This window comes from Gopherus flavomarginatus, chromosome 7, assembly GCF_025201925.1.
Source record: "Gopherus flavomarginatus isolate rGopFla2 chromosome 7, rGopFla2.mat.asm, whole genome shotgun sequence".
Lineage (NCBI taxonomy): Eukaryota > Metazoa > Chordata > Testudines > Testudinidae > Gopherus > Gopherus flavomarginatus.
Genome location: NC_066623.1, coordinates 5,285,241 through 5,310,830, shown reverse-complemented (window position 1 = coordinate 5,310,830; position 25,590 = coordinate 5,285,241). Strand labels below are relative to the sequence as shown.

General features: G+C 44.5%; 1 protein-coding gene and 1 long non-coding RNA gene across 3 annotated transcripts in view; one reads left to right on the top strand and one right to left on the bottom strand.

Moving 5' to 3' along the window:
* GRIA1 (glutamate ionotropic receptor AMPA type subunit 1) overlaps nt 1-25,590 on the top strand; it is a 165,701-nt gene that overhangs the window by 3,724 nt on the left and 136,387 nt on the right. The window lies entirely within an intron of this gene.
* Nucleotides 171-25,029, bottom strand: LOC127055074 (uncharacterized). The gene is made up of 2 exons (XR_007775397.1): nt 24,933-25,029; nt 171-270 (listed from the first exon to the last, which is right to left on the bottom strand). It is a non-coding gene; the product is annotated as an uncharacterized LOC127055074 (long non-coding RNA).

Genomic DNA, 25,590 nt, shown 5'->3' with positions numbered 1-25,590 from the left:
TTGTAGTATCCTTTTGATTCACTGAAACACCCTCTCTGCAGTTTAGTCATGTGGCTAGCCAGATTGATATGGATACAAACTGTTCTCCTCTGCTAAGAAATGCGCGGGGGGGGGGGAGGGAGGCCGCGGGATGTTCTCTTGGAAAAATAACCCAATACGTACAAGCAGAAGAATTAACGAAGTGTTTCTTTGGAGGAAGGAGGGTTACGTGTTTCTGTTGTGAGGTCTTCAAACGGAGGGTTTTGAAATCCTGGAATTCTTCAGACAGCGCTAAAAAAAAAGAGAGAGAGGTAATAATTTGGCCTCTTTTTCACTGTAGTAGCTAATGACTACTGTAAAGATTTTTTATTTTCCGTAATAGTCCTCTCTGAGCCAACTGGTAGGCTTCCATCAAGCCAGAAAAAAACTATTTCAGGTCAATTCAATGAGACTTTATTGGCAGAACAAGCTAAACAAGCGTTGCCAAAGTATAAGAAAATGACAGATCCCTCTGATATTTGTCAAAGGGGGATACAACCTACCCAGGAGAGGATTATGGGCTGCATTTGGGCTTGTCCATTCCTGATCTGGTAGCAGGTAGCTAAGCAGGACCAGTGGAATCTGATCTCAGATGCAAGACTGTCCCACAGAATACTGTGTCTGATCTTCAGTCCTCCTCCCTCTGTAGACCTGTCCCTGGTGACTGTGTTTACTCCACAGCCATTAGTGATGACAGCAGGACCATGAGACTATTCACTTTTAGGAAACCCTGTATCATTAGTACACAGTGGGATGTAGGCTGACAAAGGCTAAATGAAAGTGAGCAGCCCCCCCAAAGAGATGGAAAGCTTCACTGGCTGGATGTTATATTTAAGTTTTATGTAGGACACATTGTCCTAGATCAGACAGACAAAGCGCTCCACGCAATCCAACTTCATTTAGTCTTCTTTTTTTTTTTTTTTAATTAAAAGCTTCCCAAAGTCTGTTCTCCAAGGCTATGGAAAGCAGCATTTGTTTTGCAGGCACAAAAAGGGAGTTAATCCAGTCATCTAGCCTGAAAGTAGGCTGTGATCTCCTGGTGAATTCCCCTCCTGAGTGCCAAGCCTAGACATCTGCAGGGTGGAAGAGCAAAGATCCCTTTATTAGTGGTGAATAAAATCCCTAAGTGCTTGGTGGATCTATCATTTTTAGAAAATAATATACATGTTACCGACTAAAGATACAGATTCTTTGTTCCTATGAAGATACAGAAGATGCCACTGTTTCTCTGACTTGAATTACCTGCATCTCCAAATGCTCTGTCTATGGTGCTTCATGTACCAAGGAGTCTAACATGGGACCTGAGTAAACTAATAGATCAGAAGCCTATAGCCCTGCCTCATGCTAGAATTCAGTCTGCCACCATCACTAGTGTCCTCGTGGCAATTCGAAATGCAAAATAAGTATTAAGAATCGGTGGCCGCTGCAGAAGTATGATGCCAAGCTAGGTAGCATGTGAGACACTAACAAAGTAGCAGCATGAGGGCCTGATGCAAGAGGACAGCTTGCAAAATGCATTTCATCCACCATTTGTGACACTGTCTACTCTACCTGCCACAGAACTGTTTACCCAGTAAGGATGGATAAGCTCTGTTACAGCTATTGGTGAATTCACTCTACAGGATGTTACCAGTCACCCCTGGTGATGTGGCCGGTAACAGTGATATGAAAACAGTATTGATGCACACAGCCTGCACATCAGTGAGGATATTGGATTGACAATTACGACCTAGTGTCCCTAAAGGCAATAAACCAGGTGGAATATCAGTCTGCTGCAACTGGTTGCCAGGCCATCAGTCAGCGACGATACAGCACAGCAATAATCTTGTGATTTTTGATGCATCTGAGTTGACATTTATGCTGTTGCAGACCAATATTGAATATTCCAACTCATAGACATTGGTTAACTTAAAGATATGTACTGTAAGAACTTTAACCCCCTTATCCTAACCCTGTAAGAAGAACACGACATTTTAAAAAAATCCTCTAAGCCTTATGGATCTATGAAAATAACCAGTGACTGTAATTTAAATTAATATGCAATAACCTCTCATTTTATGCATGTGGTTAATAACCATACTGGCATGTGGAAATTCACTGGGTACATTCTAGTAACCATCTTAACTCTGACCCACAAGACATAGGGTAATGTATTGGCTTTGTGTCAGTGTGTGTTACATAGCCCCCACATGTCTGGTTTACAGGGAGAATGTGGGATCGACCACTGTCATTAGCTAAAGGAGATATCCTATAGCTCAGATGGCAGCAGCTGTATTTGTACATCTTTTATCAAAGAGTGAGTTATTTTGAAAGAATACTAATGTTACAGCCCACCTGACAACAGAAGTATATTCCAGTGAGATGTTAGTATAAAGGGCAAAAGGGTGACATTGTATAGCAGCAGGGTTTGTACTGGAATTCAGTGGCCCAAAAGGTGATACAGAACTTTCCAGTCACCTTCAGAGTCCCGAGCGCAGATTCTGGCTGTGGTCATAATTGGAAATGAATGTTGTGGTCTCCAGTGAGCTTTGTCTGCATCAGAAAACCCACCACATACTTTGTGTTGGGACTGACGGTTTGTGTCCGCTCAGCAGGAGCTATTGCAGCTCAGACCTGAGTGGTATTGGTAGAATTGTGCAAAATGCCAGCTCCTGGAAACGCAGAGTGCTGCAGCTTAGGACTCAGCTACAACTGCATAGCCAAGTGGAGGACCAGGCTGAACACAAATATTGTAGTCAGGGATCAAAAGGCAATAACCGAGCTGTGTACAGGAGGTTTGCACTGAGCCTGCCCCTACTGAAGGTCAGTTTTCATCTAGGCTTCTACTAGGTCTCCATCGATGCATGAGTAACCTACTGGAGAGTGTGTGTTACAGATCTCCCCTGTGCCAAGGATATGAGCAGTTACAGTCCCACATTACTGAGCAATGGCTTTTAGCTCGTGCTTTTTGCTCTGGAGGTGCAGGGTTCAATCCCTAAGGTGTCAGTCAAGGATGGTGGCCATCACTCATGCACAACACCACTTCCAAGTAAAACTAACTACTGAAAAGTATTAGCATTTGCATCCCTATAACCCACTGGAGCCAATGGGTTTTTGTTAGTGCAAAGGTACCGGGCAATTTAAAGGATGGACACAAGCATTAGCATTCATGGCATGGCATGGCATGGCATGCAGGTGTTTGCACATGCAAAGTGCATGAATTTTCAACTGCATGTGCATGGAGGCTGAAGGCTGAAAATCCAGACCACAATACTTCATGATATCATTCTCCATCTGTGCGTGTATGGTACCCATTGCTGATTGGGTGATCCTGAATGGGTACTGCAACTGGACTAATAATACTATTAATAAAATCAGTGATACGATAGAAAATGAAGACAAGAGGAATGGGTGAGTGTTGTAAAACAACATAGCAGAACCAATTAAGAAGAGATCTGTCCTGATCTCTCATTATTTGATTAGGTTCTTATCTATAATGCCAAGATAATTTGATAGCAATAATGATATATAAAGGACTAACTACACACGAATGATTTTGTTTGTTTGCATGAGATACTCATGTGCATACAGTGCTTGTGTACCTTGCTCTTCATCTCTCAGATTACCTTTTTAGGGGCAGGAAGTAAGACACACATTTTAATGTTCTCAAATGAGGATCTAAATGTGATTAATTAAACAATTATTGTATGTTGAATTAAAAATCCTTTTTGTTGACAAACAGAGTGGTCGCCATTGCTTGGAATGGTGCTGCTTGTAATTATTCCAGCAGCAATCAATTAAAATGCAGTTTTGTAATTAAACTTCCTCGATCCCGGAGAGGCCTGTCCTAGGATACTATGTAAATTTTGTGGTGGTGTATGGGTGATGAGGGTTGAGTAGTGCTATAAAAATAATGTAAACAGCGTACTTCTGCAGTGATAGATATGCCTACATAACACGATCTAAACCAGCAGAAATACCTATTTAATGATCAAATGATATTGACTCAATGCAATAGCTGCTGCGAGTGAATGCCTCTCTTTAGATTTTATAATAAGATGTAGCCAGGTGTCTTCTGTAAACAATGGAGCATTGTCAACTCACATTTAAGTCAATGGTGTTGATGGTGCTCGACCCCCTGTGGGATCAGTTTTATATTGATTAAAAGCCAATAGTTGTTAAATGAGATGTTACCACCATACAGTCAAATCCACGCATAAACAGGGTAGGTAAGGGCTGAAGGGGGTGAATTTTGCCAAAGATCTGCAAAGAGTGACTTCCAGAAGAGAGACAGCTTAAACTCCTCCTAGATCTGCCAGAAAGCAGCTGCTTTCTAGCTCCCATGAGAGTGATATTATCATATTGCTTCTGCCCACAAAATCCTGAGCTGGGACCTCTGCTGGGGGAACATGCAGGATATGTCTACCAGCTGGGTGACTGCTAGTTGACTGAGCTTTTGCTGGTATCTGGCCAGCAATTAGCAATAAGGATGGGATCTGGTCCTTTGTGCTGCTCCCAAAAGGAGAGGAAGCTCAGAAGACATGCACAGAGAAATTTGCTTTTATGACTGCTACCGCCAGTAGGGGGAAGGTGTTTGACATGTCTAGTATAGTCTTTGTCTAATCCAGGGATTGGCAACCTTTCAGAAGTGCTGTGCCGAGTCTTCATTTATTCACTCTAATGTAAGGGTTCGCGTGCCAGTCATACATTTTAACGTTTTTAGAAGGTCTCTTTCTACAAGTCTATAATATATAACTAAACTATTGTTGTATGTAAAGTAATTAAGGTTTTTTAAATGTTTAAGAAGCTTCATTTAAAATTAAATTAAAATGCAGGGCCCCCAGACTGGTGGCCAGGACCCGGGCAGTGTGAGTGCCACTGAAAATCAGCTCGCATGCTGCTTTTGGTGCCATAGGTTGCCTACCCCTGGTCTAATCTATCTATATGCTTAGATGGCCTCTGTCACAAAAGTGTCTGAACACCAGCAGACTGGGAGAATCCCTGTTGGAATCTCATCTGGAATAATCTTTAGGAGGTAGGGACAATACCAGATTGCCGTTTGGCAGACATGACACTACTCTGTCTGTTATATAGTGTTAAATCTCAGTGAATAGGGTTCATAGAGTCAGGTTTGTTTGTTTTCTTTTATCAGAGGACGGGAGGATATTTATTTTCTGAATGATGGCATTGGTTTTCCTCGCAGGCAATAGGAGAGGTGCCAGGGCCATGGAGAAAAGCTAATGTGACAGCCACGATTCAGAAGAATTATAGTAGGAACAGGGGGAATTTCACACCTGCAAATCTAACCTATCTCCTGGGATGGATCCCAGACATTAATTAGTGACAAAAACGGGACAAGCCTTGCATGGGTAAAAGGTGGCCAGGCAGCATTTACAGAGGGGATTTCAGAAAGAGTAAGCAGTGGTGCAGTTACTTCCTCTGTGTGCCGATCACCTTCCACTCTTTGCTCACCTCCTTCTCTATCTGAAATGGTCTATAAGAGAGACACAACTGAACAATTGAGGCCTAGCTGTTGCGTTTAGTATATTAAAAAGCTCTCTCTGTGTGTTGAAATCCTAATGAGGATAATATGAAGAGTGTCATAATGAGTTTTTTTCTGCCCAAGTCCAATAGAAATAATTATTTTTAAATATATATTTTCCCTTTTAGGGCTGGAGATTCAAACGCAACAGCACTGGGCTAGTGTATAGACTTATAGCAATGTAGGGCTGGAAGGAACCTCGCAGGCCACTAGCCAGCCCCCAGTGCTGGGGCAGTGCCAAGTAAACCTAGACCATCCCTGACAGACGTTTGTCCAACCTGTTCTTAAAACCTTCAGCAATGGGGATTCCACAGCTTCCCTTGGGAGCCTATTCTAGTGCTTAACTACCCTTATAGTTAGAAAGTTTTTCCTAATAACTAATCTAAATCTCCCTTGCTGCAGATTAAGCCCATTACTTCTTGTCCTACCTTCAGTGGACATGGAGAACAGTCGATCCCCATTCTCTTTAGAACAGCCCTTCACATATTTGAAGACTGTTATCAGCCCCTCCCCCCCCCGTCTTCTTTTCTCAAGACTAAACATGCCCAGTTTTTTTAACTTTCCCTCATAGGTCTGGTTTTCTAAGCCTTTTATCATTTTGTTGCTCTCCTCTGTACTCTCTCAAATTTTTCCAAATCCTTCCTAAAGTGTGGAAACCAAAACTAGATACAGTACTCCAGGTGAGGCCTCACCAGTGCCAAGTAGAGCAGGACAATTACCTCCCATGTCTTTCTTACAACACTCCTGTTAAGGCTGATATCACTCTGAGATGTATTTTTTGCAACCGCATTGCATTGTTGAATCAATTTGTAATCTACTATAATCCCTAGATCCGTTTCAAAAGCACTACCGCCTAGCCAGTTATTCTCCATTTGTGGTTGTAAATTTGATTTTTCCTTCTTAAGTGAATTACTGTGCACTGAATTTCTTCACTGAATTTCATCTAGTTGAATTCAGACCATTTAAAAAAAATATTAAGGTTGTTTTGAATTCTAACCCTGTCCATCAAAGTGCTTGCAACCCCTCTCAGCTTGGTACCATCTGCAAATTTCGTAAGCATACACCCAATTCCATTATCCACGTTATTAATGAAAATATAGACTAGTACTGGACCAGGACTGGAATATTATGTGCAGTTCTGATCTCCTATGTTTAAGAAGGATGAATTCAAACTAGAACAGGTATAGAGAAGGGTTACTAGGATGATCCAAGGAATGGAAAACCTGTCTTATGAAAGGAGACTCAAAGAGCTTGGCTTGTTTAGCCTAACCAAAAGAAGGCTAAGGGGAGATATGATTGCTCTTTATAAATATATCAGAGGGATAAACATCAGGGAGGGAGATGAATTATTTAAGCTTAGTATCGATGTGGACACAAGAACAAATGGATATAAACTGGACACTAGAAAGTTTAGACTTGAAATTAGACGATGGTTTCTAACCATTAGAGGAGTGAAGTTCTGGAACAGCCTTCCAAGGGGAGTAGTGAGGGCAAAAGACATATCTGGCTTCAAGACTAAGCTTGATAAGTTTATGAGGGGGATGGTATGATGGGATAGCCTAATTTTGTCAATTAGTTCTTTAATTATTAGAAGGTAAATATGCCTAATGGTCTGTGATGGGATGTTAGATGGGGTGGGATATGAGTTACTACAAAGAATTCTTTCCTGGGTGTCTGGCTGGTGAGTCTTGCCCACATGCTCAGGGGTTAATTGATCGCCATATTTGGGGTCGGGAAGGAATTTTCCTCCAGGGCAGATTGGCAGAGGCCTGGAGGTTTTTCACCTTCCTCTGCAGCATGGGACACGGGTCACTTGCTGGAGGATTCTCTGCACCTTGAGGTCTTTAAACCACGATTTGAGGACTCAGACATAGTTTAGGGGTTTGTTACAGGAGTGGGTGGGTGAGATTCTGTGGTCTGCATTGTGTAGGAGGTCAGACTAGATGATCATAATGGTCCCTTCTGACCTTAAAGTCAGTGAGTCTATGAGACTGACCCCTGTGGCACTCTGCTAGACACACCTTCCCAGTTTTACAGAGAACCATTGATAACTATTCTTTGAGTATGGTCTTTCAACCAGTTGTGCTTCAATGGTTATAATAAATTCATCTAGACCACATTTCCCTAGTTTGCTTATGAGAATGTCATGTGAGACTTTGTCAAAAGCTTTACTAAAATCAAGATAGGAGAAGCAAAAAATGAAACTAGTCTCAGTCTAGCTGCAATATCCAATTTGAGTGATATGCCAAAAAAACAAAAGAAAATGAAAACCTGATGTGTTAAAAGTAAATTAAAATCTTTAAAATTCTCCCAGCTGGAATTTTCTAAGGTGTTACATTAGTAACACAGATAAGAATTATTGTATTTTAACATCATCACTTGGAACAGAGGTAGCTTTGTCTTCTCATCTCAGAAAGTCACTTGTGTACTTGGTGCTAGAGTGGTTCACAGTGAGTAGGCAAGGAAAGCAAGTGGGCCCTTAAGGTGCCCCCCAGCTTGCGGAAGGGTATCAGAAAATCCAGCCACTAGCAGTCCAGCATCTTCTCCACACAGCATATGTCCAAATAATACATTTCCCTGTTAACATCCTATGTACTGTCACTGTCCCTTGGTCATATGCTGACCCGATCAGCCATTTGCCTGCACAATAACATTCTCTAGTTGATTTCCTTTCACTGCTGTGTAATAGCCATACCCAATCAACCCCTCTGGTGCACTTTTTAAAAAATGTTTTTAATTTTTCTCAGTAACTTCTACCCCTCCCTCGCCCCGAAAACTGTTCACACTTCAACCCTTGCCTCACCTAGCTCCAGGGCTACAGAAAGGCGATGTGCTTATGCTTCATAACCCTGACTGATCTCTTTGAGAATGTGACAGCAAGAGGCAACAAGGAACAGATGCAAATTACCATGCTCGGGCTTCAGCGAGAGGAGCTTTTTCTAGTTGTGCAGACAAAGTAGACTAGTACAAACAAGACTGATGTCTGAGGTTAGTATGTAATGGTCAGCTGTTGGCAGGGGTCTCATGTGGCTACAAAAAAAAAATCTTGACTTTGACTAAATAACTAAGGTCCTGGAATTGTGGTAATGGAGACAGAGTAGAAAGGTGATAAGAGGTCACAGGCTTCAGGGACTGCTGTTAGGCCCAAAAAACATTTTCAGTGACTTAGATGCAGTATTCAAGGAACTTACTTGCCAGGGGTGGAGGCTATTCCCCCACCCCCAACTTTAGTTTGCCCTTCTTTACTTGGGTAATGTTTCATTGAGCAATAAAGATAAGGATAGTATTCAGCTGTGGTTTTCCTGCTACCTACCAGCACAGCTGATGTCCCCAGATCTCCTGAGCCTGTTTGTTTTGCATCCAAGCAGCACTAACATACCGCAGAAGGCTTTGCTCACATGAATGGGTGGTAGTGGAGCTCTTCTGGACTGTGTCAGCACCGTGACAGGGGAGCAGCAAAAAAACAGGTGGGATTGGTGAGAGATGAGAATTCAGAAGAGATCCAGGAGGCAGTAATGCATGGAGGACAGTAGAATTCTATGGCTGAGGAGAAGATAGGAAGAAATGCTAAGAGAGATGGGGTAGTGCTAAGAAAGGAGGAAGGGCAGCAAAAATGGAGGGACTGGTTGCAGTGGTTATAGCTGTGTTGGAAATTTTTTGACTGTGATTTCTTCAGGGCCTGATCCACAGCCCACTGTAGACAATGGAAAGATCTGACTTCAACAGGCTTTGCATCAGGCCCACAGTCCTTTGCCTCCCTCTCACATACATACACAAAGAGGAACCCATGCCAGCTGCTCCATGCTGGGTTCCTCCTCTTCTCCCTTTCCACCTGGTGCTGTAGGTTGTTGGGTTTGGAGGGGACAGGAAGAGAGGTGAGAGGTCCAGCCAGGTTCTGCTGGATCCTCTCCTCCAGAGCAAGCCAGCATGAGTTCCTGCAGTAGTTGGCTTCCTCCCCGAGTATTCAGAATGCTGGTTCAAGGGAGTAACAGGCACCACTGGAGCCAAACATCAGCCCAGAGGCAAGAAGCCTCCAGCAATTCCCCCATGATGTCTAGGTGTAGGGAGTGGAGCCTGCAAAGCCTGGGGCTGGGCTCAGACCCTGCCCCCTACCACATAATAAATGCAATGGAACTCCAGACTTGATACCCCATAACACCTCCAGAGTTACCACACTGCCCCTGTGTTCCAGTGATGTCACAGGAAGGGAACTCTGGGTACAACAACTTGCTCTCCAGCCTCTCTTCAGCTGCATAGTGTTGCCCTCAACAAGCCATCAGAATCCATTTTACTCAAATTTGTTTCTAGAGGACTACGCCCCCTTCCTGTCCCAGGAGCATTGCTGCCCCCGATCCCCCTCCTTCAGTCCCTGCTCTCAGTCCTTTATGTCGAGGCCATGGCTACACCCCACTCTTTGAGTGAGAAGGAGAATAAACTAATCTAGAAACACCATCCCGCAAACAATGCAATGGATCCAAAGGTTCCACTCTCACGTAGTCTCAGCGCGCAGCTCCCGGCCACAAGGCATGGAAACCTGCAGGTATCGCATTAGTGGAGCAGCCACCACTAGGGAGGGACACTGCCTGCATGAGGACACCAATAAAACGAGGATCTGTAACTTGGAAGAATGTCATGTAGTGAAGATCTGGTGCAAAGGTGACAGCCATGTGGATTATGCCGTAAGCAGGAGCACACCACAAGAGAGAGGGCTTAGGCATGAGCATGGACAGAGGTTTAAGACCCTCTGTACAGTGCATGGCACCAGTTGGGGAAAGCAAACAGAACCAGCAGAGGAAACAGAAACCATTATCAGAAAGCATTCTTGTCACTGTAACAAGGGCTGGGCTGCTGAGATATGCTGCAGCCAAGAAGGAGGTCTGGCCTGTAGGGAGTTCAGGAGAAATTTCTTTGTTCAGAGGATGATTAATGTATTTAATGAACTACAAAAGGAAGTAATGGATGCTTAAATCACAGCTATGCTGAAAAGACTGTTAGAGAGGGAGAGGAAAACCCCCATTGATTTCAGGCTTGAAGCTCAGTAGCTATATCCTTGTAGGTCAGCAGACTAGGAATGGATTATGCAGACTTCCCTACCTCATCGTCTTGAAATGTTATTAGGTTGTAACAGCTACCCTGTTGCATTTAAATTAAATGCATAGTTAAGTGCATTTAGCTGAGTTAATTTGAATTACCTTAGTCTCCAGCACTCCCAGTCCTGGTGCTGTTACTGATTAGACATTGCCATCTTGCCAGTCAGAACCCACTGCTGAGAGTGTGTGAAGTGGGTGGCTGCTGTCCAGGAGCTGGCCTGGTGTCACCTCGCGCATTTCCCATGGAACCATACATGGAGTGTACAGGAAAAAAGACAGGCAGACCAGAGCCACCAAAGGACAGGGTGACTCAGGAGACTGCTATCTAGGATGCAATCTTTCATCATCCAACAAGACTGGCAGTGGTCAAAAGTTGTTACCATCTGATACCTGTTTGGGAGCCCACAGGTAACATGCTGGTGAACTCAGTCTAATTGCTAGCAGCAAGTTGCCTATATCGTGAGATGTTATCAGAATGTGATGTCAGCCTCAGCAGAGAGATCTAGAAGTGAATGGGTAGAAGAGCCTGTTCTATCTTCTGTAATTCTACCAATCTCTCTTTAGCGAGAAGCCTACATGGACCCTTCCCATGCTGTATCTGTCCTGTGGACTAACAGGTCTTCAGCATCAAGGGGCTAGCAAGCCATCACTTAATCCAGGGATCAGACACTTCCCACAGCCCTCATTGGCCTGGAGCGGTGAACTGCTACCAGTGGGAGCTGTGATCGGCCGAACTGGCAGACGCGGCAGGTAAACAAACAGGCCTGGCCCACCAGGGGGCTTACCATGGCGGGCTGTGGCCCAAAGATTGCCAATCCCTGGTTTAATCATATAGTTACCTCATTCATTAGATTCTGGGATTACTGACTATGTAATCTAAAATGTTTATCACTGGGGGAATTTAACCATTAGAGCAATTTACCAAGGGCTGTGATAGATTCTCCATCAGTGGACATTTTTAAATCAAGACTGGATGTTTATCTAAAAGCTCTGCTCTAGGAATTATCTGGGGGGAACTTGATGGCCTGTGTTCTACAGGAGGTCAGACTAAGTGATCACAATGGTCCCTTCTGGTCTTGGAATCTAAGATAAAACAAGAGCCATCCAACTGAATGATTATAAATAAATGAAAAGTACTAGAACCATTTTAAGCCTAAACTCTTAACAGGACATTCCAGATGGAGCCCTTCTTGCTCGTTGGTACCATGTCATCAGTCGCTATGGTGCAAACTCACTTCCTGCCCTGCACAAAGCCCTGGCAGATAGAGGTGTTGTGGGGGGTGCTGAGTCCACTTAACTATGAGCTTGATAGCCCTTCTCCAGCAAGCCCCTAATCCTCTCTCTGTGCTAGCTTGTGCCGAGCTGGTGTGGAATACAGCCCTACAGTGGACAGACAGGCCACCAGCATTTCAGAACGAACATTGAGAGGCTTCTCACAGCAACAGCACTGTTGTCCTTTCATGGCCTTGACTGTGTCATAATGGCTAATTTCAGGAACAAAAAACATGCACCAGTGGCAGCAGATCAATGCAACAGACAAAGAAGAAAATTGTGGGATGTGGGGGTGATATTTTGGTACTCCAAGCTCATAACTCTTTCAGGCTACCCGCTAGGAACTGCTCTCTCAGTCATCTAGCATTTCTGTTTTTAGGGAAGTTCTAGACTCAGCACTAGCCATCCAATCACCACCGTTTGTCTATTAGTTTTAAAATAGAAACACCATTGTCCTCTGGCAGGCCAGGAGGGACATTCTCCCACCTGAGCCTTGCTGCCCATCTGCAATACACATACTGCCAGGAGTACAGCTCCCACTGATGGCACTGCATGTGGCAAGACTGCAGTTTGTGTGCTAGAAGGGTCCCTGTCGGTGCTCAGCTGTGCACAGCAGGTTTCCCGAATTCCTGGATGTTGCCCAGAATCTTTCACATTGCTTGAAGAGTTCTGAAACACAGCTGATGACTGAGCAGAGGTGATTGCGCAGAAATGGGGAATCCCCTTTGGAAGACGAATGGCACCTATAGCGGGACCTGTTGAGGAAGACAGGGATAGATGGATGGGGCAGAGAAGAAGGAAGGAATCTTTGCCCATAAGCCATCTACATGCTCCACCAATTCATTCTTCAGTGCTTAGGGCACAAAATTTGGCCAGAGCCTTAAACTGGGTATAAAACTTTTTAAATTTCTGGATACTTTACTAAAGGCAATAACGCTACCTGGCACCAAACATTTCCTTTCTTTTTCTGTGAACAGCAAAAGCCTGTATAAAGCAGAACTAGACTGAATGATTCACAGTTCTGAGATCTTAACGTTTCTATTAGGGAGCGAAGAATCCATATGCTCATGGAATATTAATGGCTTGTATCAGTCTCTCCAGCATGGTCCCATCCTTTTGCACATGTGCAGGGTCTGCTGCTGTTCTGAGACGTGTTTCCCTTTTCTTGGACTCTCTCACGTTTTTCATTTTCACGTGCTCGCTGCTGTAATTGTATTTGCAGACATATAAAGAAGATACACTGGTCTGCTTTTGCTGTCATTATTTCATACAGATCTCTCTCTCTTTTCTTGCTCCCAGGCTGTCATGGTGTTTCCCTGGAATCTTGTAGGCTGGGCTCAGAGGGAGCCTAAAAATGTTAGTCTGTGGAGGATAGTCCTCCAGATGTTCACCATAGTATATTCAAAACACAACCTAGATATTTGACTGTGTAATTCCCACTGGCTTTTATAGGAGTAGCACAGCTAAATCTCTGTGCATTGGTTTGACTATTTAGGGACAAACATCTTCTTTTCTTTCCAAATCAGTCTTGCCAATGGGAAATTTAATTTCTAAGCTAGCAAGTTTTGTGCAGCCATTTGAGATGGGTCAGAACCAAACCCCAAAATTCAAATGCTCCTGGGAATTTTAAGGATATTCAAAATCTGAATCCACTCTGGATCGGAATTTTTAATGGCAGAGCCATAACCCTGCATCCAAACACACCCAAACTTTGAGGTGTTTGAAAACCAGCTAGATCCACATTTCCTGGCTTGAATCTATCTCAGGCAAGAATTCATGATGCTTCCTAGCCACAAAACCAGCAAAGCAAATACAAGTTACTTAAAAACTCTGGTCCAGGAGGCCCAAGACTGGGGGCTGGTGGACTGAGGCACGTTGGTATTGCTTTGTGGCATAGAAAGAGCAGCAACAGGATAGCAGGAGCTGCTGCAGCTCATGGTTGATGTATATTAGCATCAGGAATGAAGTGTACAGTAATTCACTTGCTTAACGTTGCAGTTCTGTTCTTGAAAAATGCTACTTTAAATGAAGTGACTTTAAGCAAATCCAATTTCCCTGTAAGAATTAATTTAAATAGGAGGAGATAGGTTCCAGGGAATTTTTTTTCACCAGACCAAAGACATTATATACATATACAATATACGTTTTAAATAATTTAAACAAACAATTTAATGCTGTACTCACCAGTGATGATTGTGAAGCTTGGTTGAGGCGGGGTCGGGGCATGGGAACTTGCCCTGCTCTGACCACCCGGCATTCCTAATGGGGAGTGGGGTCAGGAGCTTGCCCACTCCCTAACTGGAATGCTGGGAGGGCGAAGTGGGGTAAGCCCCCAAGCTCTGACCCTGCTCCCTGACAGGAGCACTGGGTGGGCGGAGTGGGGCGAGCTAAACAACCTTAGAACATTGCATGACTTTAAACGAGTATTCTCTCTAAGAGATCAGCAACCTAATAACGAAACAATGTTAACTGAGACAACTGAGTTACTGTATCGAGAATGCTGTGGGGGGAATATTAGAACGTGCCGTAGCCCGGGACTGAGGAGCATTGCGGCTGGAGTGGTGGTAAAAAGGGGTCCATGTCTTCAATCACAGATCTGTAATGTGTGGGGTAAGCTTGGGTCATGTTTTTTCCTTGCTATTCCTGACCACTGCAGAAGCGACTAGTCCTTCACTTGCAGCAACAGTGAGTTTTACACTCAAAATGTTCCGTCACAAGAAAGCAGTATCTGACAGTATCTCTTTACTGAAGAGCAGTGACTGGAAAGAATGTGGAGGTTGGCTTCATGTCACTCCTTTGTCCTCTTTTCTCTTCTTTTCCTGGTATTATGAAAATAAGAAGCAGCTGTGAGCCCTTCAAATCGCAAATGGAATTGTGAGTGCCGCTACCTCTGCTAACAGCTAATTTATTACCAGGCGGCAGACAGCTTCCGCTGTGCTGCTACAATCCATTTTGCTTAAAGATGCTGCGTAGAATTGAAAACAATTTGCTTTAAGATCTGGCACAGGGGCCAGCCGGGAGTTTGTGCATTCAGAGGGACACTTCCCTCGCCACCTGGAAGCCTTTTGCTGAATCAAACAGAATGGGACATGCGTGCACATGCCCTGGGGCATGCGCAGAGAAAGGCAAGTGGTACAATGACACAGAACTCTTTCTTCTGCAAAGTTGAAGACCATCACTGCACTGGGAAATTCTTGAAGTGAAGCTGAGTCGGGGGTGGGGGTTTGCTTGTTTTATTTTCAACTGTGTCAGAAATATTGGTGGGAAGGTTGGGAGGTAACTTTGGCAGATCAGTGTTGCACTGAGCCAAAACCATAAAGCTATAGCGTGTATGTGCTGAAAATGCTCACTAGGAATATGATTTTTGCTCAAAATACAGGGATGTGTGAGCTGATGGAATTTTAGGTTACATTATCTTTGCCTCAGCAGCTATGAGCTCACCTCAAAGTTTCTTGCAGTCATTATCACAGAGCTTCTTGGAATAGGTGATAGGGAGGAAGAAAGTGCTGGGTTCTCGAAGTACTATACATGATCCCAGGGAATTTGCTGCCACAGAGGTCAATGGGAGAGCAGGTAAAACATGTTCAGTTGTCACTAAGCTACACCATTGAAGCAGGGACAGGTGAACCTCATGGTATCTGGGGAAGGGGGATGGCGGGTGTGAACCATTTGAGCTATTTTTTTCCAAATTTAGCTGGAGTTTTTAAATCTTCTGTAATTTAAACTCATGAATTATTCCTAGTGTAATCCAGGGTTCTGTGTCTGAAGTGTGTTTTCTCCCTACAAGGAAGCCTGTGTTATAGGTGCCTGATCTTGCATCATTGACTTCATTGGGTGCAGAATCAAGCCCTATATTAGGGACAGAAGATGCCATATGCTCCTCTCTGCCCCTCTTTACTTTGTTTGCTGTTGCAGTCATTTGCTGCTTTTTTCCACCCTGCTGCAGTACATGTGTGTGACCAGGGCCAGCTTTAGGCACTGCGGGGCCCGATTCGAAAGAGCTGCAGCTGAAGACAGCGGCAGGACTTCGGCGGCAGCTCAATTAGCTGCCGATGCCTTTGGCGGCACGTCAGCTGAGGGTCTTTCTTCCAGGGCAGCGATTGAGCTGCCGCCGAAGACATCAGTGGGACTTCGGCGGCAGCTCTATTGGCTGCTGGTGCCTTCAGCAGCACAGCAGCGGAGGGTTCTTAGGGGTGCGGGGCCCTCTTAGGGGTGTGGGGCTCTCTTAGGGGTGCAGGGCCCAATTTGGGGGAATTGGGTGAATCGCCCTAAAGCCGGCCCTGTGTGTGACTGCTGTGATCCCCCCTATAGCTCAGAGACTCATAGACTTTAAGGTCAGAAGGGACAATCATGATCATCTAGTCTGACCTCCTGCACAATGCAGGCCACAGAACTTCACCCACCCACTCCTGCAATAGACCCCTAACCTCTGGCTGAGTTACTGAACTCCTCAAATCATGATTTAAGGACTTCAGGTTACAGAGGATCCACATTTACAGTAGTTTAAACCATGAAGTGACTCATGCCCCATGCTGCAAAGGAAGGTGAAAAAACCCCAAGGTCTCTGCCACTGACTTGGGGGGAAATTCCTTCCCGACTCCAAATATGGTGGTCCCTGCTATACCTGACATACCGCTATCTTGGACTCCCCATCTGTCTGTCTGCATCTACCTGTTAGCTCTCATCTCATAATGAGAATGTAAGCTCTTGGGGTAAGGAACATCTTTTCATTATGAGTATACAGTGCCTAGCACCATGGGGCCCAGATCCCCGATTTGGGCCTCGCCTAATCCAATACTCATGGGGCTGGTTTAAACCTTTCTGTTGAAACGTCAATTTTCTGTTGAAAATCATTTTTGCCTAAATGAAATGTTTCCTGACAAGCATTTGCTTTCTATGGAAAATTTTTCATATTTTCTCCAAAAAGTGAAATACGTGAAAATGGCAATAATTAATTTTTTTATAAAAAAGTCAGAATTTTCCTTGACAAATTTCAGTTAAAACAACAAAAAAATTGTTTTTGTTAAAATTCTGTGCAGAAATAAAACCCTAATTTCTAATAAGCTCTAAATACTAATAGTAAATAATAATCAAAATATTCAGCCTCTCCTACGCAGAACTCAAACCATATGAGTCACAATGAAGTTTTATACCCAGGCTGTTTATGTGATCTCAGCACTTTTAAAAAATTACCATTTGTGCTTTTAAAATATTGTTTTATGACAACCCCAAATTTTGGACAATGAATCTTACCTTGACCCCTGATGTGAAACAGCAAATCTCAAGGCAATCTCAGCATGCATGTGAATTTTAGAGCTCTTGGACCAATTGGCTGTCAAACCAGAAGCTAGTCTGAAGCTCAACTATAGCTCAGCTAAAACTCAGCTCTCCCAGGTGAAAAGTTTTGCAGAAGGAATTTAACTCTGGGATTGAACGAACCAAGGAATTCCTCTCTCTCTTTCTCCAATGGTAGTGCAGACAATGACGGCAGGTTTCTTTGTACTGCTCCTTCCATAGAAGTGCCACAAAACTCCTGTATGCTGGGGGTAAATGCTGTATGCTGAGGATTCAGTGAAGGGGAGGTGAGCCTGTGCATTGAAAGACAAGGGAAAAGAGGAGTAGCTTTAGGCAGGGTGTGGAATTGAGGACACTCAACACTGAGGACAGGAGGAGATGAAGGCAGAGTAAAGCCAAGAGCTAACTGAACCGCGGGGGCCAGCGGGGGTAACACCCACACTGGTGGAGACAGAGGCTCTGATGCGGAGTGAAGCAGTATTCTGCAAGGATTTAAAGCCTTCGTTGCGGGTACATCCCAGATGGAGGTTTGTGCCTTGCTTTTCCTGAGAAGCTTTGATTATCAGATTATCCCACCTTGAGATGAATACGATGATTATCGCAGATTTCCCAGACCCAGCTGGGCTTCCTTTATAAGATGCAACTTCTTTCACCACAGCCGCCCCAGACATGCTGCTTTTAGTTTCTTCATTCCACATAGGCAAGGCTCCTCTTGCAGTGCTTCTAAAATAAAATGTGCCATTCGGTAGGCTCCACAGGCAAATACATTTGCTCTTCACATGTATCCTGGGATTAAACGCCTCTGGGAAGGCTAGTTTGGCATTATCCAAACTGAGAGATGAAACCCGCTGTGCCTACCCCCATTCAGATTCTGGAGTTTGGACGGCTGGCATATCATTTGTATGGGTATCAGGGATTTATTAGTGTAATTTTTAGAGCTGAGGGGTGGGTTCATGGAGGATAGGTCCACCAATAGCCAGGATGGGCAGGGATGGTGTCCCAAGCCTCTGTTTGCCAGAAGCTGGGAGTGAGCAACAGGGGATGGATCACTTGATGATTCCCTGTTCTGTTCATTCCCTCTGGGGCACCTGGCACTGGCCACTGTCGGAAGACAGGATACTGGGCTGGATGGACCCTTGGTCTGACCCAGTAGGGCCATTCTTATGTACTTACGCCTTCATTTTGAGTCTTTCAGCCTTGGCAGTTGTCCCATTTTAGGCCTTGTCCACACTGACCCAAGAACTGTGTTGAGATGACAGCGGTAGAGTACGTTTAAACATGGAGGCAGCAAAGCGAATCTATAATCTCCGAAGTACTTTGTAATTCTAAGTTTAATGTAGATGCAAGAACACAGGAGATGGCCTCAAATATGCTCTTTAAACACACCTTTGATGCAGTTTAGCCCCATCTGCAGAGGTCAGCCAAATCACCCAACAAAATGATGTCACTGAAACCAGGCCTCAACCATCTTTAAACATGGTTTTTCAGCTGATGACGCCATAGTCTGAAAACCTGACACGGCTTTAAGGCCATTTCAGTCTCTTCTCCGGGTTAGGAAAAGTGACGTGCCCATGGACCTGATCAGAAAGGGCTTTGACTCAAGTCCCAAATGGCCCCATCCACATCTTTGAGATACGCTGCTACCCTGTCTCCTGTATGTGTTTTTGAAGCTGTCTCATCTAAATATTGGGCTAAGGAAGCAGACACTTGCTGCACTGTTTTAATGAACCCATACAACAATGTGGAGGGAGGATGATGAGGATGAAGCAGAGTAGGTCCCAGCTGAGGTCCACATTAGCAGCCACTGGACCGATGCTTCAGATGCAGTGGTGGTGCGCACTCCCACAGAAAGCAGACAACCAGCCAAAGGCATGTTCTTTTCATGACTGCCAAGACCTATAAATAGACTATGGGAAAAGTGATACAGGTGTGTGTATGGCGGGGAGCAGGTAGTCACTCCATGGGACCAATGAGAGATCCTACTTGCTGTCCTCCAGTTTGACTGCCAGGAACCATGTGGCTAAAGGGCGTACAAATGTCTGGGTAGGTGGATGGCTGGATAGACTGCTCATGTATACAAGGTGTTAAGGAATGATTTCTCAGGCATCAGTTTCCCCCAGGATGAGCTGCATTAACTGGAGGTCCCAAAGGGCCATTTTGGATAGCCATGGTATATGTTGTTTGCCATCTGTTCTTATGATACAATTATGGCAGCAGGGAAATGCACCTTATATCGGCCATGTAGGTTCATTCACCGCCTCTCCATTTTGAAGTGACAGGAGAACAATTTACCTGCTCATTTCAATCTTCATCTTTAGCCCAAAACATGGCACTGGGGTTTGGGCCATATGGCCAGGCATCTTGCCTGACACACAGTTAACATTGTGTTGACTCCTCTGTGAGTGCAACAAGATTAAAGCCCAGGAGGACAGGAGCAAACTATTCCATAAGAGAGGGACCTGCCCCAGTGCCCTTCCCTTCTGCTCCCCACAACAGGGCATTCACTCTGTCAAAGAAAAGAAACACCCCTAGATTGATAGGAAATGCCACCCCCTGCATGGAAGAATCAGATTTCACTTGGTTTATGTTCCGTAGTGACAAATTGCTATGACCTGGCTCTAGGAAAAATGATGTCAATCTATAGTCTTGCAATAGTGTAGTATAATAAAGCATAGTACCATGATTTTGTAGCCTAGCAGAATGTGGCCCTTTAAGGGAGTCAGTTTTACAGAAAGTTTATGTCAAGCCCCTCTGCACAAGGAAGGAAAGTGTTCATATTGGTTTTGGACAGAGCTTTATCCTTAGGGAGTGCGCACTGCGCCCAGGAAGTATGCAGGTGGCCATCACAGAGGTCACTGCCCCAGAGGAGCACCCAGATTGTCATCAGAGAGGCCCCAGCCCAGGAACATTTAAACTTTTGGCATAGGGAGTTCAGACTATTTGTAATAGTTTACCAAGCTCTTTTTTTAAAGCTTTAGGTGATCATTTTGTAGTGAAGTAACTGAGGGGCTGATAATATTAGATAAAGTCAAACACTCAGATGTTAAGGGATATAAAATGTCCTTCTCTGCTCAATGCCAAGCACCTCTAGTTGCCTCTGTAGTATTCAGTGCCTGGAGGCAGACTGTACTGAGCAATGGATTTGTACTGTCGACAAGCTACCATGAGGGAGAAGGCTGACAGGCCACAGAACTCATTTCAGTTGTGGCCTGAGCCACACATGCCCTCAGCTCTCCTGGGATGAAAAGTTAGTGGGTGAGTGCTCTGTAGGGTGACCAGATGTCCCAAATTTAAAGGGACAGTCCCGATTTTTGGGGTCTTTTTCTTATATAGGCTCCTATTATCCCGCCCCACACCATCTCGATTTTTCACACTTGCTATCTGGTAACTCTAGTGCACTGATCTTTTCTATACATTCTGCCAGCTTCCTCCAGAGAAGGGCACTTTGCAGGCTGCTTTGGCGAAAGCTGAGTCTGGCTGTGCTACGTTAAGAGAATAGATGTCAGTATAAAAATGGAAATCCCATTGCAGAAAATGAGAAATCAATATCCTCTGAGGAGCACGCCTTCTGGCCAGACCCATTGCATTGCATCCTAACATCCTAATCCCTTCGAAGACAATAACCTCGCTTACGAAATGACCGGTGGGGGGGAGGGAGGTAAACGGAAGGGAAGCCAGTGTGGACCGAGCCTCCAGAGAACGACGTGCTCCCAAGTGTCTCTGTGTTAAAAGACTAAATGATTTCTATTTTGAGCTTTGCAGCCTTTCAGGATCAGTGGAGAGTTTTGGGAGGCAGCTGCACCAGTGCTATATTGAGAGTGGTTTTGACAAGTCTAATTAGGAGATGCCATCCATAAACCTCCACTCGTGCAACCTCTAAATCAGGGCTGACTTCAAGGGACAGAAGGCAAAGTAAAGCTCTTCCTTCTACCAGATCATCCGAGGAATTTAAGCTGGAGCTTCAGCAAACTTAGCCAGGCATTTCAGCAAGCTGTCAGCTTCCTGAGCAGACAACATGCCATGCATAATCTGGAGAGGGCCTGAAAATATATCAGCCTAGACTCGAACAGCAGGACTGGTAGCAGAACAGGACTCAGGTAGAGCTGACAATGGGCTCAGGACTATAATTGAAAGGCACGTTGCAAGCCAGAGAGTGGTGCGTTATCAGAGCATGTAGAAGGCTGGAGTGGAACTGCAGTGCGTGTCATGGGTTAGGAGGATTGTGGGGTGGGGTGGGGGTTGTATGACTGTAGTAACGATTTAGATGAGACCTGGATTTCTCAAATGTGAGCTTGGCAGAAAAAAACAATCTAAGCACCTGGGAGTTACAATTATTATTAAGCACTCCCATGGCATTATAGAGTAACACGGTGCTTTGCAGAATGAAAAATAAGACACTGTCATAACTTCAAATCTACCATTTCCTCACAGAACCTGTGTTCCTTTTACCAGTGTGGGATCGTTTCTGCTTTAGGCTGATCTTACCCTCCCTCCCCACAATAATCTGCTGCATTCTGCCGGCAGTCCCTCAGACTAGCTCCAGTGGACTGGAATCTTCTGAAAGAATAGCAAAGGATGAGGGAGTCCGTCCAACGATCACCGAGAACAGGATTTAGACGCTGTCTTCTGAATCAATTTTAAGCAAAGACTCAAAGCAGAGAGCGGATAGTAGGAGGGCAGAGTGCCCCCTTCAGGCAGGGTGCAGGTAAAGTATGGTCCTGTTACAGATTTCAAGCAAGTTTCCGTGGTGCATTGGAACTGTAGGGCAATACAAGTGCATCCTAGCAAAAGACAGAGGTGATAAATAACCTCCCTTTCACATCCTGCCCTGCTGGTGAAGCATTTAGTTCACATGCTCTTTGGGAACTGCAGTCCTCAGAATGCCTCCTTCCAGAGCTGGGCGTGGAAGCTTCCTTACAGGACTAGGATGCCCCAGGACAATGGTAAAGCCTTGGGGCTAGAGGGATGGGGGTCTATGTAGGGCATCATCCTTGTTAAACGTCCAAAATATTTGTTGGGCATATGTTTCCTCTATGCTGTCACAGGATGTGGCATCCAAATTTCTGTGATGCTAATTAGCTGCTTAAAGTTTTTTCCAGCTATGACCGAAGCTCCCTGGTTTTAGCAACGCTGTGCAGATTTAGCAGACAGTATAAGCGGGAAAAGCACAAGAGAGGACAATGGAAGGCAGAGGTTCTATGCATGTTAATGGATGGCTTTCATAAATGATAGCTGAAAGATGTCACTTTGATGGAGATGGGAAACAGCTGAGTGGATTATAAAAACAGCCTCAATGGACCATTTCAATACCTAATATTTTAAATGTCTTATGTTAGGTGTCATAAAAGCTAATTCTAGAGGAAAGGATAAACATTTCTCTTTGGAAAATTGGCTGGCTGGTGATTCAAGGGGAACATGCTGTTAATTAGTGTAAGCTACCAAACTGAGGGGAGGTCAGTGATGCAAGAAGAAATGTACCAGTCTTCCATTTCTAGAGACTTGAGTTTGGTCACAAGGGAAACCGGGACTGTGGTCATACCCTGATCCATATACAGGGCATTGTCCCCATCCCAAAACGGCCTCTGTATTCAATGCTGTTTACAGTCTCAGCTTTACAGAGGCCCAGGGCTGGAAGCAGATGACAGGTTAGGAGAGAAAGTTGATGGCAGAGCTGTGGTAGGGGAACCATAAGTGGAAAAAAGCAGGAGTAGTTGTAGGTCAGGTCTAAGGGATATTGGCAAAATCATGGAGCCTGCATGATGTCCCGTGAGGAGCATAGAGGTGGTAACATAAGACACAAATGGGTGCTGGTGCACAGCAGGGATTAATTCCTCCATTGCTATCAGCCTGCAATTTCCTGAGCCCTAAATCTATTAAAAAATAACAAATAAATTAGAGGGGTTTGTGAGGCAACTGGCAGTCTTTGTCCCGGCAAAAGGTACCAGGGATTCCAGTCAGGTGGCCCGTGGTTGTTGGCCTGTGATGTTTCAGGCATGCCAATGCACCACTCCCAAAAGTTATACATTCCTGGAAACTTCTGCGTGGCCCAGTGGGTACCTGCTCTGCCACGTTGGGTACCCTTGTGACCACCATCTGGGCTGAGATTTTTAAGCAGGCAGATTTTACTGCACATTTCCAAAATAATTTTGTATATAGGGAAGGAACTATCTGCCTCTCTCCTTAAACAGTCAGAGCTTGGGATACATTCTAAGCAAGAGTTTATTCTTCATCTGCCAAAGGCAGCTCTAGGCTGACACTTTGCACAGAGTACTCTGTGCATGTTTTCCAGCCTGTCCAGGTTGTCCTTTCTCCTAGAAGAATTATTCTGTGTGTGGGGAGGAGGAGGTTTGAATTGTCAGAACATGGGCACACAGCAGTATTGCATTTGTAGTATAGAAATGAGCCCATGTTGGAGCGTTTCCATAGGGAGGCAGGATTTGGCCCATGGACCACAATGAAATGACACCAAAAGCAATTTGCCAAATGAAATTACATAGTATTAGACCTCAGGCTGTCTCCTTCTGCGGAATGCTCTCTGCAATGGGCTTCAAAATGACACGAGCTAAAGGCCTGAGTAAGAACATCACAGCCAAAAGCTTACGTGCAAGGGCAAGCAGGCAGGAAAAAACCAATCTGCATTCAAGTCCCAAATTCTCCAGTGGTGGGTCGAGAACAGGATCTCAGTCACTGCAAGATAAGCCATCTTGCCTCCAGGCTTTTTCTGTTCTTTGGTATAATCAAGTAAGAACTAAATTAAAAAAAATGGAAAAAAGACAGGATTTGTTTAGATGAATGACCTGCCCCTTTCCTGCACATGGCACAGCTGTGATTCTCTTACAGGGGAAATGCCATCATTGCTGATGTCACACCAGAAGTACTTAGGTGGGAAAAATCCATAGGGAGATAAATAAAGTGTTATCCATGGAGAACTGTTAGTTCAGTCGTTCTCAAATTTTTGTACTGGTGACCCCTTTCACATAGCAAGCCTCTGAGTGTGACCCCTCTTATATATTTAACACCATTATAAATGCTGGAAGCAAAGGAGGCTTTGGGGTGGAGGTTGACAGCGAGTGACCCCCCCATGTAATAACCTCGTGACTCCCTGAGTAGGCCCAACCCCCAGTTTGAGAACCTCTGTGTTAGTTGAAAGAAAAGAAAGGGGAACAATGTGTTTGTTTTAAAGTCTTTCTTTTAAAAAGAGTGGGCTGTGGAGTCTGATTTTAATATCATTTACACCCCCTCCACAAGGCTGCCAACTCTTGTGATTATATTGCGAGTCTCACAAGAGTTGAGGTTTTTGTAAATCCTCAGCAACTGGAGTCATGCTATATTTTGTGAGACTCTCCATTTGCATTTTAAAAAGAATGTTTCTCCTTCTCAGAGTTGTGGAGATAAACTTGAAAATGTGAACAGAGTATGATGCTAAAAGTTCATAAACCAGAAGGCACATAAAAAATCCCAAAATGTATTATTATCTTTAACATCATGAGGTTTTAAGCCAATGTTTTGGGAGGCTTGACTTGTGATTTTTGTAGGCTTGGGGATACCATCCCTTTTAGACTAACAGAATTCCACTCTGGTCAGTGGATGGCTCCTGATTGACACCAATGTACATGAGATCCGAGTAAGACCGTCATAGAGCAAAGATTGCTGTAGATCATTTCCCTGTTAAACCACTTTGGTTTGTCATGGACAGTGAAAACTGACACACACACACACACACAATTGCTACGTACCCCCAACGTTTCAACCTCCACCTCCCTTGGTGGGTTGCCAAGCCCCTGGAGTAGCTCACTGTAAATGTTTATAAGAAAGACTTCCAAATATTGGTATTCTCTGGCCTAAAAACATGTGGAGGAATAAATAAAAGTTAAATTTGCTGATTATTTAGGAGGTGGTGGAATCGCCTTCCTTAGAGGTTTTTAAGGTCAGGCTTGACGAAGCTCTGGCTGGGATGATTTAGTTGGGGATTGGTCCTGCTGTGAGCAGAGGGTTGGAATAGATGACCTCCTGAGGTCCCTTCCAACCCTGATATTCTGTGATTCCATGATTATTTTTCCACCCAGAATGTAAGATTCCTGTGAATGGCTTGCCAATGTAGTCCATGCCACCATTGGGTATGTATGTGTAGACGTTACATTCTGCATGCAGGTGCACTTTGGAAATGTCCTCCATTACCATGACCATGTGCAGATGAAATGCCCACTCACAAAGGTGTTCCAGCAAAATAGCAACATGGTAGTTGTCCTCCTGCCACAATGCAGTATCCCTTTAAGTAGAAGGGCTCTTTCTCTCATTCCTTCATCATAATTACCCACTTATTTTAGTTATCATTCAAATCAGCGTCACACATTTGTAAAGGCCTGAGCCAAGGAGAGTGAAAACTGATTCAGC